The sequence below is a fragment of the Nothobranchius furzeri genome, chromosome 11 (assembly GCF_043380555.1).
Source record: "Nothobranchius furzeri strain GRZ-AD chromosome 11, NfurGRZ-RIMD1, whole genome shotgun sequence".
Taxonomy (NCBI): domain Eukaryota; kingdom Metazoa; phylum Chordata; class Actinopteri; order Cyprinodontiformes; family Nothobranchiidae; genus Nothobranchius; species Nothobranchius furzeri.
Genome location: NC_091751.1, coordinates 1,766,998 through 1,779,905, shown reverse-complemented (window position 1 = coordinate 1,779,905; position 12,908 = coordinate 1,766,998). Strand labels below are relative to the sequence as shown.

General features: G+C 48.6%; 1 protein-coding gene across 1 annotated transcript in view; it reads right to left on the bottom strand.

Moving 5' to 3' along the window:
• kcng2 (potassium voltage-gated channel, subfamily G, member 2) overlaps nt 1-342 on the bottom strand; it is a 40,897-nt gene extending 40,555 nt beyond the window's left edge. The window contains exon 1 of the mRNA XM_015976001.3: nt 1-342. This exon is cut by the window's left edge and continues 169 nt beyond it. The gene's annotated coding sequence lies outside the window, so the exon portion shown is untranslated.
• Nucleotides 343-12,908: the final 12,566 nt, after the last annotated feature.

Genomic DNA, 12,908 nt, shown 5'->3' with positions numbered 1-12,908 from the left:
ATTCAGACGCTGAAAATGAGGAAAAGGCTCAGTGAGGACCAAACCTTCCGTCCGAAGGAGACGCCGCCGGGGAGGGAGATGAGCTGGACGCGCCTGTCTCTATCAGAGGCGACGTGGCAGATGTTGCAGAGGCGTGCGTGTGTGTGTGTGTGTGTGTGTGTGTGTGTGTGTGTGTGTGTGTGTGTGTGTGTGTGTGTGTGTGTGTGTGTGTGTGTGTGTGTGTGTGTGTGTGAGCAGGTGGGAGGATCAGTCCGGACCGCTCAGGTGTGTCCTGGAGCTGCGCGTTCCGCGCCGCGCGTCACCGCGTCGCGTCTGCGCTGTTGTGTGATAAGTTTAAAATGTTTTCCTCGTTTTGGAATTAAAGTGAGGAGGATCTCTGTTACAAATGATTTCAAAGTTCATGTTCTCGCCACCTAAAGCAGCTTAAAGTTCATTCATTTAAAGTGGCTTCTTGGATAAATCAGGGAAATTTCACTTTCTGCCGTGAAAACGCAACTTTTCTACACATTTGCTTCTGACCAGAAACGAGCTGAAACTTTTAAAACAACCACAGAACACTCTCTGAGAAGCACCATCACGATGGATGTTACACTTTTGAAGTTTGAAAGATGAAATTATGATTTTTTTCTTATAATATAAAGTTTTAACTATTTGTTATTTAGCGTCATTGTATAAGAATAAAACAGTAATAAGTAAAAATGGCTGTTTCCACCATCGGTTTCCACTTGTAAATCATCCACCAGGGGGCAGTAGACTGGCAGGTAGTGGACGCCGGTACTAATCCTGATGCTCTATTTGGAAAGCCCAGTCCTATAAATCATTTTTGCGTTTGCATCTAAGGCTCTAGATTTAGAGGCCACACGCCTTGTTTTAGGAGAAAAGTGGTTTGATGAGAATTAGCAATTAAGCAGCATCCATCCATTAATTCTCATCCGCTTACCCAGGGTTGGTTCACTGGGGCGGCAGCCTAAAGGGAGGCCCAGACTCCCCTCTCCCCAGCCACTTGGTTCAGCTCCTCCAAGGTGTTCCCTGGCCAGCCTTGGGTCTCCTCCCAGCTGGACATGCCTGGAAAACCTCACCAGGGAGACATCAGGAGGCATCCTAACTACTTGTCCAAGCCATCTCAACTGGCTCCTCGCCATGTGGAGGAGCAGCAGGTCTACTCCGAGCCCCTCCCGGATGACCGAGCTTCTCATCCTATGTCTAAGGGAGAGCACAGCCACCATCTTTGTCTGCGATCTCGTTCTTCCGGTCACTACCCAAAGCTCGTGACCATAGGTGAGGGTAGGAACGTAGATCAACCGGTAAAATGAGAACTTTGCCTTCCAGCTCAGCTCTCTCTTCACCACGACAGACCGGTACAACGTCCGCATCACTGCAGACGCAGCACCACTCCACCTGTCGACCTTGCGTTCCATTTCCCCTCACTCATGAACAAGATCCCGAGATACTTTAACTCCTCCACTTGAGGCAGGACCTCATCCCCGACCTGGAGAAGGCATTCTACCTTTTCTGACTGTGCAGTACCACATTTAGCAAAGATGGTGCATAGAGGAAGTTAACTTCTTGTTTGTTTAGAATCATTGCAGAATATACACCAGGTGTACCACCTGTGGCCAGGATGTGGCAGGAAGTGGTGATAAACCGGATTGGTGAATGGAAAACACTGGAGTCCTACTCCCATCTCTTTCCTCTGTGATGCCAAATAATCATCTCTGTGCCAAAGATCCATTTATTTCAGATCACAGAGACACACAGGACAAACAATGACATAAAAATGGTGGTTTTACTTGTTCTGCACTCAGCAGCTCTTTATCCATCCAATGCTGTTTAAAACGTTCTACAGAGGCGTTCTCAAAGCACGGCTTTCCTCAGTAATATGGATTCAATCGTCCTGGTGGCTTCTCAGTGAGATTGCTCTGGTCATTTGAAGAGTTGTTGGTATTTAATTGCAGTTTTTCCTTCTTCCTTGTATAAATTGTCAACAATACTGAAGTATCCAGTGCAATGGTAGAGATAACTGAAGCAAACTGCTCTGTTGTCATGGTAACAACGATGAAGATATACTATAAATTGTTCATAAAATCTATTTAGAAAAAAAAGAATCATCACAGTGGCCCATGGAATAAAAAAATTATAAATATGTTGTAAAGGACACAGTTGTTAGGTTTAACGGATCTGTAAAACTCTGTTCCAGCGTTGCTTACTGCTTAAATCAAAATGTCCCTAAGTGAGTTAAAACAAGGATTACTTCATCTCTTTCAAAATATAAAAGGGTAAAATAATGTTTAAGTGAATGTTTTAGGAACCAGGAACCTTTGTTATTGGACCTGATAAGCCAAGAGCGTTTTAAGGTAGAACTGATTTTAAAGGGACAATATGCAAATGTTCCTTTTTTAAATCCTTTTCTTCAGCCAGTTTGTGCTAAAATGACCCTTTACAAGGTTAATGAAATGTCGCTCAGACCCCACCGCCTTCTGTGGCTTGAATGCCGGTGTCACACCCTGTCCTGTCTCCCCATTCTGTTCAGCCATGTGTCTCTGTTAATTGCTCCCACCTGCTCCCAGCCCTCATGTATTTAAACCCTCTCAGTTCTGTGTGTTTTGTCGGTTCATTGTTCCTTTGTCCAGCGTGTTTTATATTAAAATTTTGTTAAACCGTTCCTGTCTGTCTGCCTTCTTCACCCGCATTTGGATCCTTGCCTCCGCTCGCCTCGCCCACACGCCGAGACAGAATGAACTGACCACCTAAAGGATCCAGCGGGGAGGTTCTCCCCTGGGAGACGCAGCTAGACCGCTCCTGCTATGTGGGCACCAGACTGGCTGTGTGCTCCCCCGGAGTTGGCCCACGGCATTGGGAAGGATGCCGGGCCCCACCGTCACCCCCTGTCCCAGGACGGAACCACGGGCTCACCCACCCCCAGTCAGATCAGCGGCCCCACCTCGGGTCCAGTCAACAGCTCCCTCGTCTCCAGGCCAAAGGACTGAGCCCGCAGCCCATCCAACAGAGCTCGCCGGTCTCCGAGCTGAGCTGGTCCGACTCCATCAGATCTTCAGTCTCCAGGAGTTCCAGCTGGACAATCTATCCTCCCTGCTTTTCCAGTTACCGGCTCCACCAGGTCCAGCGCCACCTGTCCAGTCAGCGACAGGTACCGCTCCACCAGCCCAGTCAGCGCCAGGTCCCGCGCCACCTGTCCAGTCAGCGACAGGTACCGCGCCACCAGTCCAGTCAGCGCCAGGTCCCGCGCCACCAGTCCAGTCAGCGCCAGGTACCGCTCCACCAGCCCAGTCAGCGCCAGGTCCCACGCTGCCAGTCCAGTCAGCGCCAGGTCCAGCAGTGGTCCAGGAGGTTCCCCCCTCGGGCCAGCCTGTCCGGAAGGCTTTGGCCCCGGGCCGGCCTGTCCAGTTCTCAGCTGATGCCTATCTCCAGCGGTCAACGGGCAATCAGGCGGGGTACGCCCTGGACAGAGAGCCAGTCCATCGCAGGGCAACACAGAGACACACAGGACAAACAATCACACACACACTCAGACCTAAGGACAATTTAGACAGACCAATCAACCTAACAGTCATGTTTCTGGACTGTGGGAGGATGCCGGAGAACCAGGGAGAACATGCAAACTCTACGCAGAAAGATCCCAGGCCGGGAATTGAACCCAGGACCTTCTTACTGCAAGGCAACAGCTCTGTTGCCTTGTTCAATTTCATCACTACTCTAATTAGATACACAAAAATTATCAAATTTATCAATAGAAGTGTTTTATTTAGAAAAAAATGTTACATTTTTAAATGTACTGGTCTGCCTCTTCTGTCTGGGCTTGACTTCCTGCCAGAATTGACGCGGTTCACTCACGAAAAAATTGGAGCGGACGTCTAAACAATCGCTGCACGGCGCGAGCCTTCGTGGCGCTTTGCAGCTGATGTGAACAAGACCTTAGGTTAATGAGGGCGCCGATTAGAAGCACTCGTTCCACGGCGCTTTGCTGCGCGTCGTCGCGCTTCCACGTCTGATGTGATCCAGGCGTAATGCAGGCTGATTTCAGCAGTTACGTTAAGGTGTTAAAAACACAACGTAAAACGAGGAGATAAGTTTCACTTTATTTTATTTTTTATTTTGTTGACCGTGTCCTGTCTGGCTGTGAAGCAAACAGAGTTTATGTCTGAATGCTGGTAACAAGCCTTACAGATTTACTCTCAGGTGGAGCATCACAGCGTCTGCTTTTAATGTCACGCCTGATACTTAAAACTTTATTGTTATTGTTGTTGAATGCTTTGTAATTCCGACCAGACACGGAGACAGAGGTGAAAGAGAAAGGAAAAGACAGGGGGGGGGGGGGGTGTCCACAAAAATAAACAATAATGAACAAGAGTCTGCTTCTAGACCTGCAGAAAAAGACAAAAAAAAGCAAAAGGGCAAAAAAAATGGGACACAACAACAATACAACAAGATCAAGCTATCACTGCGTCAACTTGATGAAGAAATATATAATCAACATTGCTTAACTGAAGAATCACAATAATAAATCACAACGCATTAAGTGCCCACCATAGTCTTAAGACCTGTGTTTAACGTGCCCAAGCCCATACTTATGAGAGCACCATGTGAGCACCTGTGTGTGTACACGCGCTTGTTTATGTAAGGTTTCTCTATAGGAGCGTCCAACAGAGAGTGAGGGACCACAGATCCGCCCCCCAAAGATGCATAGGAGACGGGGGGAGCTCCAAGTCCCAGAGATCCAGGCGCTGCCCCAGAACACAGGAACCCAAAGGAGACCGCAACCAGAAAGGCCCCCGCCCCCCTCGGGAGGCGCAGAGGATCGCCCCGGGGGGCCACAACCAGCAACTGGCAGAGTCCCGGGAGGCATCAGCGGCAAGCCCTCAGGCCCGCAGCCTCCCACCCCCTAGCCGGCCGAGCCCGGGGCCCAGTGACCCGGGACCCAGGGGCGACCACCCCCGCCGGGGACCCAGCAGAGCCCAGGGACCAGACCCCACGAGGCCGCCCCCGGGATTGATCAGGCAGATACCAAAAATCTTAAACCCCCTGACCCGGGAGCCACGAACACTCATGCAGACCAAGGCACCACACCAGGTGTGGCAGGGGGAGGGGGGATGAAGATCTATATCATCAAAAGAAGTTCCAGGAGAGGGGAGGAGTCAAAGGCCCCACCTGACATATACAGTCATACACAAACACAGTCACACACTCCCTCCCTCATGCTCACACATGCACATACAACCAAACACTTACAGAAATGCACGCCGGACACCGACTCATGCTCCCCATACACACCCTATTCACATCCCCGGTTACCAGAGTTTGACCCTTTCTGCTGGGCTCCCCCGCCTAATGCTGAGCACAGCAACCCACCACCCCAGACCCCAACCAGACGGCCAGATCTCCCTCATAGCCTCCAGCCCCAGGAAGCCAAGCGACAACAGAGGTGTGCTAAGACCCCTAGACTCCCTCTGCCTGCTCCAATATAGTGTTAGTGTGTGTTGATGAGGTGTATACCATTGCTGTGGTGCGCGGGCAGTGTGGGCATTGTCTGGCCTATGCCATCGGATGCCATCGCACCACCCCACTTGCACCCACAGCCCTCGGTGTCTAAGTGCAGTTTAAAATTGGAAGTGGGCACCGGCACTTGGGAGGAGGCTGAGAAATCCCCCTGCCAAGTGCCGTTGAATGTGCTCACTCCCAAGGCCCTAAGTGTGTGTTTGTGTGGAATGTCGTTGGTGGAAGTGTTTAAGGTGCAAATACAATTGGGGGGCAGGTTGCCACAGGAATGCGGAAATGGGGCCGATACCCGCACTCCCTGAGTTGTCCACCCCCCAAGGTCCTATGTGTATGTTTGTGTGATGATGTGAGGGAGCAGGAGGAGAGAAATATGCGGGGATGGGGAGGAATGTCTGGTTGGGCTTAGCCCTCCAGGGAGCCAGCTCCCCTACTGGCCCCAATAGACACCTCTGTTGTCAAATTGCCACCCAGGGCATGGAGACCCCAGCCCATCCTGCCAGGGCCCAAAGCAGCAGCATTACAGAGCCTCACGGAGTCCGAGGGCACCAACCCAGCCCCACCCCAGCAGAATATCTATGCCCACCCCTGCATTTGCACAACTTCCGGACTATAAAAGACATGGGACATCCAGGTAAGGTTGGGTCCTCCCCCTCCTGGACCTCCCCCTCCCCTGTGATGGAACGGCAGAGGAGCCAAGGTCTACCCGAGGCCCCTGAACCCGGGCCAGGCACTGCTGCATGTTCCTGCCTTCTTCCCGGCAGCATACATGCCAGGACCCGACCCCTAAGGCCCCGCCCATATCCCCACACGGGGCCAGCCACCCCCACACCCTGAGCCCCCAGACCCCCACCCAGACCCGCCCTGGGGCAATGCAGGGGTTTCACTTTTGGTTTAACACTAGGGGGTGCTAAAAGCAAGCAAAACCACCAAGTATCCCTTTAATTTTCTAAAGCGGCAGTTAGTAGCCCTGTTTCCTGGCAGCACAAAGGTAACTTGGCCTTTGGATTAAGCATCTTTACTCTACACATGCATACTTCCTGCAAGAGAAGACCACAGACCCAAATCATTTATTTTAGGTTCAGTGGTGACTTGGACATGCTAGTAAGGACCAAGACCAACAGAGACCAACTTCACAAAGAAACAAATTTTTACTTGTTCTTTTTTAAAAGTGACCAGTGACTATGAGTTTAACATGCAGGCTGAATGTGAAAACAGTCTCCTAGCCGTTTCCAGAATTAGCTGTCAATAGATGAAAGACGGGGAATTTCTTGGACTAGAAAAGCCAGTCAGACCTACCTCACATTGAAGGTTAGATAGCTGCAAATGTGTTGAAATAATGAGTAAACGAGAGCTTTAACAGTTGTTCTGTGAAAATAATCTTTAATAAACACCCAAAGTGGCTTAAAGGGAAGAGTATTGCATCATCCTCCTCGGCACGCCACTGCTGCCACACAGTCAGCCTCCTGCCGGAGAGAAGTGTGCTGGACAGATTCATGGGATGGCACTGCTTGCCATATTTGTTACTCTTGTCACCAGCAGCAGCGACATCTCCTAAAACGAGTGGGCTAGTGTTGTCAGAGGATGCATGTCCTGTCAAACATCCATATTGGGTGTTGCTTTTGCTGACACCCACCTCCACTGATTATTTCACAAACATGTAAAAGTGTCAGTATCTTAAAGTTTTAGGAGTTTTAGTGTAGAATTCTTAAAATGTACTTAGAGTGATTGAAGCCCGTATCATTCGCAAGAGGTTTGTTCTCTTAAGTGCAACAGTTTAAAGGTTTTAGTATTGTTTTGATAACACAAACATTTCAGCATTTTTAGGGAAATTCCACTGAACTTAAAAGCTATTTCCTGAAGAAAAATGTGTTTTAATAAATAACTGTTTATTGAAATTTGATGTTGTGTTTTTAAGCTAGATAAAACTTTGTCACCAGCACAGAATGTACAACTAACTCTAATTTTGTAAAAGTCCAAATAGCGACTGTCCGTTGCCACTCCCTCCATGGCTGCTTGGTGTGTATTACAGCAGTCGTCTTCAAGCTGAAAACAGGACTGGTCACATATGTGATGTCACCACTAATTGGGATGCAGGAAGGGTGCAAATATATCTGTTTAATAAGAAAAATGACAAAAATAGTAACACAGTAAGTTAACCATAACTGAAGTCTGATTAGTGGTTTGGAAATAGCGACACGTCGGATTACTCATTAGTGAATAAAAGTAATCATAGTGGGATTACCAGCATCATTGACCATCCCACTGGTTAACCTTCAACTTCTCCGGATCTAGGAATGAGATTCCATTCAGCAGCAAAATGTGACCATGCTGGGGACCAGCATGCAGGTGAAACTTCAAAAACAACAATATGGTGCATCATTTCATTTATTTCAGTAATTCATCTTAAAAGGTGAAACAAATCTATGAGACAGACTCAGTCCATGCAAAACCAGATATTTCTAGCCTTTATTTGTTATAACTGTGATGATTATGGCTTACGTTCCTGAGCCCTTAGATGGTCTCTCAGTCTGCGTTGAATTACTGAAACAAATGGAATTTTGCTCCATATTCTAATTTTTGGAGTTCCGCCTGCCTTGGGGAGGACCCAAGCTGTTGTGGCTGCGTGCTAAAGGGAGAATTTTGGAAGGTAATTCAGCAAATGTTATGCAGCACTGTCCTCACCTTTAGCAGTTTTGCTCATTCCATGACTGCACGATCTTTATCATTTCTGCCTTGTAGCAATGACTAATCAAGATTACTAACAATACATGTATTACCAACAAGCATTGATATAATAACTAATCAACCAAACACTAATGTAACTACTGACAACTTACAGAATTTTGCTACATTCACAAAAAATACTGAAAACTGAAAACACTCTTACAGAATTATTTAGTCAAATGTATGGAAGCAAATGGGAAATGCATCATCGTCTCGTCTCGTATTCTTCCGCCTATCCGGGTCACGGGGGCTGCATCCCAACTAGGGAGTTCCAGACAAATCCTCTCCCCGGCCACCTCCACCAGCTCCTCCCGCAGGACCCCAAGGCGTTCCTTGGCCAGTTCGGAGATGTACTTTCTCCAACGTGTCCTGGGTCGACCAGGCGGCCTGGGGTCCATGGGAAATGTGTGCTGTGTAAAACAGCCTATCCAGATAATTGATAGCCAACTGGGAGCTGTGGTCAAGCAGATGGTTTGTTGTTGTTGCCATAAAATGTTCTTTTATAGCCAACCGATAACCCATGTGGCACTGGGACAACCAGGGTTAAGAACCGAGCATGACTAGAATTAACAAAGTAATGACGACATAGCTGCTTTTGTCTGCAGAGAAACAGATTAAGCTGATGCTGCTCTTGTCACGTTGAGAGGACTGTTTGGACCCAAAATGCAGATACCCAGGATGACAGAAGGCAGGAGTTGATATAAAGAAAATCCTATTTTTGGATGAGTCCAGAAATAAAAATAAATCCAAAAGGAGGGAGCCAAAATCCAAGAATCAGGAAATGATCAGGAGATCCAAAAATACCAGAGGAACGGGCAGACTGGCAGAATAAATCACGCTGACAAACAACAATGAACTGACAAGACAATGAGAAACAGACATGGCTTTATAGACTGGGGCATAATGGGAGGCAGATGAGCTGCAGGTGTGTGGGGAGAGAACCAGGTGAAGGCAATAACTAATCAGGAAGGAGGAGCAGGAAGGAGCAGGGGAGGACACCGGACCTGACTGGAGAAGAACACACACACACACACACACACACACACACACACACACACACACACAGCTGGAGAAGGACATACACACATACACACACACTAAGCTGGGGAATGACACACACACACACACACACACACACACACACACACACACACACACACACACACACACACACACACACACACACACACACACACACACAGCTGGAGAAGGACATACACACACACACACTAAGCTGGGGAATGACACACACACTGAGCTGGGGACAAAGAGGCTGGAGCTACAACTGGAGGGGCTGGGGATGACCTGAAGGGCTACAAACTGAAGACACATAAATGAGACGCAGACAAAGGACCCATGAGGGCGCTATGAGACACAGAAGGGGAATCTAGAGAGGGATGGAGAACATCAGGAGACACACGAAGGAAGACACAGAGGCAGACCATGATAGCTCTAGTTTCTCTATTCATGGCTGAGACATAGGCAGGTCCCTCTGAAGCTGCTGATCCGATGAGAGCTGTAATTAAACATGACACAAATACTATAAGTGAGATTTGTGGGATTTGAATGTTTATTTATTTATTTATTTATTTATTTATTTTGGATTAAATGAATCATTATGCACCCCATGGTGACTGCAGAAAGACTCAAATTAAAATTATTTGCCTAATGTTAATAGTGCAAATAGCATAATTAGCCTTGTAATCAAGGTTGGCATCCCAGCTGCCGTCTGAAATCATGATTAGCAATATGTATATTCCCTCCAATGTAATTAGCTCATTATATTGTAGTCAAATAATCAAGTTGTAATGTTTATTTGTAAAATGTGAAAAATAATCAGACCTGAAAGCAAAAGAGCAAACTATTTTTAAAAAGACTAGTTCTGAAGTTTTTATGACCAATCTGCAGTTACCTTTGTTCTGATTGGGGTTTGTTTGTGATGTCACAAACAGTGACACTGGCATAAAAACACCTGTCATCTCTCCAGGATGGAGGAAAGGCGACTCCACATCAAACCCTTCCTGGATAACGGAGCTTCTCAGTTTATAGCAGCCTGAGCAGGGATGGGTGGGCGTGGCAGTGGCAGAACCTTGAAACGGCTCATTCAGGAATGTACTGAAAATGTCAAGAATAGAGCTGATGAAACATCTTCATGTGAGAGGGGTTTAGTGCCAAGGATCTCATGAACATGTTTATATTGACAGTAGAACTGTTATAACTTGAGAAAAAAGTCATAAAATGTCTCCTTAAAGAATTTTTTAAAAATTTTTAGCTGAGCATCTTTGATAAATGGTACGTGTCAGCCCACCGTAGCCTAAAGCAGTGTGTCTCCCACCATCATGCTGCATGAGGGCAGGCTGTCCCTGCTGGTAATCAGCCCAGCAACATTCAACATTCAACCCGGCACAGACATTCTTTCAGCCAGGCCACCTTGGTGAAGAGGCACCATTTCAATCAACACTCTGCCACTTCCCAAAGAACAGCTGAATAAAAATGACTGTAATCCCTCATTTTTAGTATCAGTGTACAGAAGGAGAAGCGGGCGAACACATTCTCTTTCTGGGAGACCATAAATTGTCTTATATACTCAGAAAGTATGGAGAGAGTGGCGATTTTCAGGGATGCGTCTTCATTCTGTCCTTGGTCTGCTGCTAAATATAAGTTTTTTAACAGGGCAATGCTGGTGACGAATTTACAGGAAATGGCGTACTGACCAATCACAAACTTGGGGTCTCCGTCACCACGGATGTTTAAAATTTTGGGCATGTCTCCGTCACCCTCTGTGAACCCGTCGTAGAACCCTTGCACCAACGAATAGTGGCGTTGCGTGTCTCCGCACCGACGCAGATGGAGAAGTATGAATTAGGCTTTTGTCATCATCAGATTTGTCTCCAAAGAACAAAAGTTAAACTGAGATTGTGCAGTCTTACAGCTGCCCAAACTAATTATAGATTCAGATTAAATATATATATGATTCAGATCAGATCGGGGGACCGTTCCTCCCAACCACACCTCTTCACATCTCACTGTCGTTGCCCACATGAGCGTTAAAGTCCCCCAGCAGAACGAGGGAGTCACCAGAAGGAGCTCTTTCCAGCACCCCCCTCCAAGGTCTCCAAAAAGGGTGGGTAGTCTGAACTGTAGTTTGGTGCATGAGCACAGCCCACAGTCAGAACCCGTCCCCCCACATGTAGACGGAGGGAGGCTACCCTCTCATTCACTGGGGTAAACCCCAACGTACACGCACCAAGATGGGGGCAACTAGTATGCCCACCCCTGCTCGGCACCTCTCAGTGGGAGCAACTCCAGAGTGGTAGAAACTCCAACCCCTCTCAAGGAAACTGGTTCCAGAGCCAGAGCCATGCGTTGAGGTGAGTCCGACTATATCTAGTCGGAACCTCTCAGCCTCACACACCAACTCAGGCTCCTCCCCCACCAGAGAGGTGACATTCCATGTGCCAAGAGCCAGCTTCTGTAGCCGAGGATCAGACCGCCAAGGTCCCCGCCCTCGACTACCACCTGTCACACACTGCACCCAACCCCTTTGGTCCCTCCCACGAGTGGTGAGCCCATGGGAAGGGGGACCCACGTTTCCTCTTTGGGCTGTGCCCGGCCGGGCTCCATGGGTGAAAACCCGGCCACCAGGTGCTCGCCAACGTGCCCCACCTCTAGGCCTGGCTCCAGAGGGGGGCCCTGGTGACCCACGTCCGGGCGAGGAACACGGTTTCCATTTCTATAATTCATCCTGAGAGGTCTTTGGTCTGATCTGAATTCGAGTGGTGTTTTGTTATTGGACTTCTGTGCCAGTCATGGATTGTCCATAACGAACACCATGTTAAGACATAAAGGTGTCCATATGTGCTCTTGGCACCAGGATACTTTAGGCCGCAGCTCGATGATCGGCTTTGTTGTTGTTTCATCTGACCTGCAGCCGCATGTCTTGGACACTCGGGTGAAGAGAGGGGTGGAGCTGTCAACTGACCACTACCTGGTGGTGAGTTGGCTCAGATGGTGGGGGAGGATGCCGGTCAGACCAGGCAGGCCCAAACGTATCGCGAGGGTCTGCTGGGAACGTCTGGCAGAGTCTCCTGTCAGAAGGAGCTTCAATTCCCACCTCCGACAGAACTTCCAGGGTGGGAGGCGGGGGACACTGAGTCTGAATGGACCCTGTTCCGTGCCTCCATTGTTGAGGCGGCCGACCGGAGCTGTGGTCGCAGGATCGTCTGTGCCTGTCATACTGGCAACCCCCGAACCCGCTGGTGGACACCGGCAGTCACGGATACTGTAAAGGTGAAGAAAGAGTCCTATCAGGTCTTTTTGGCCTGTGGGACTCCAGAGGCAGCTGACGGGTACTGGCGGTCCAAGCAGAAAGTGGCTCGGGTGGAGGATCAGGTCTCTGCTTTTTGCAGATGATGTGGTCCTGTTGGCTTCATCAGAACGTGATCTTCAGCTTTCACTGGAGCGGTTCGCAGCCGAGTGTGAAGCAGCTGGGATGAGAATCAGCTCCTCTAAATCTGAGACCATGGTCTTGATTCGGAAAAGGGTAGAATTCCTTCTCCGGGTCAGGGATGAGGTCCTGCCCCAAGAGGAGGAGTTTAAGTATCTCGGGGTCTTGTTCACGAGTGAGGGAAAACTGGAGCGTGAGATCGATAGGTGGATTGGTGCTGCAT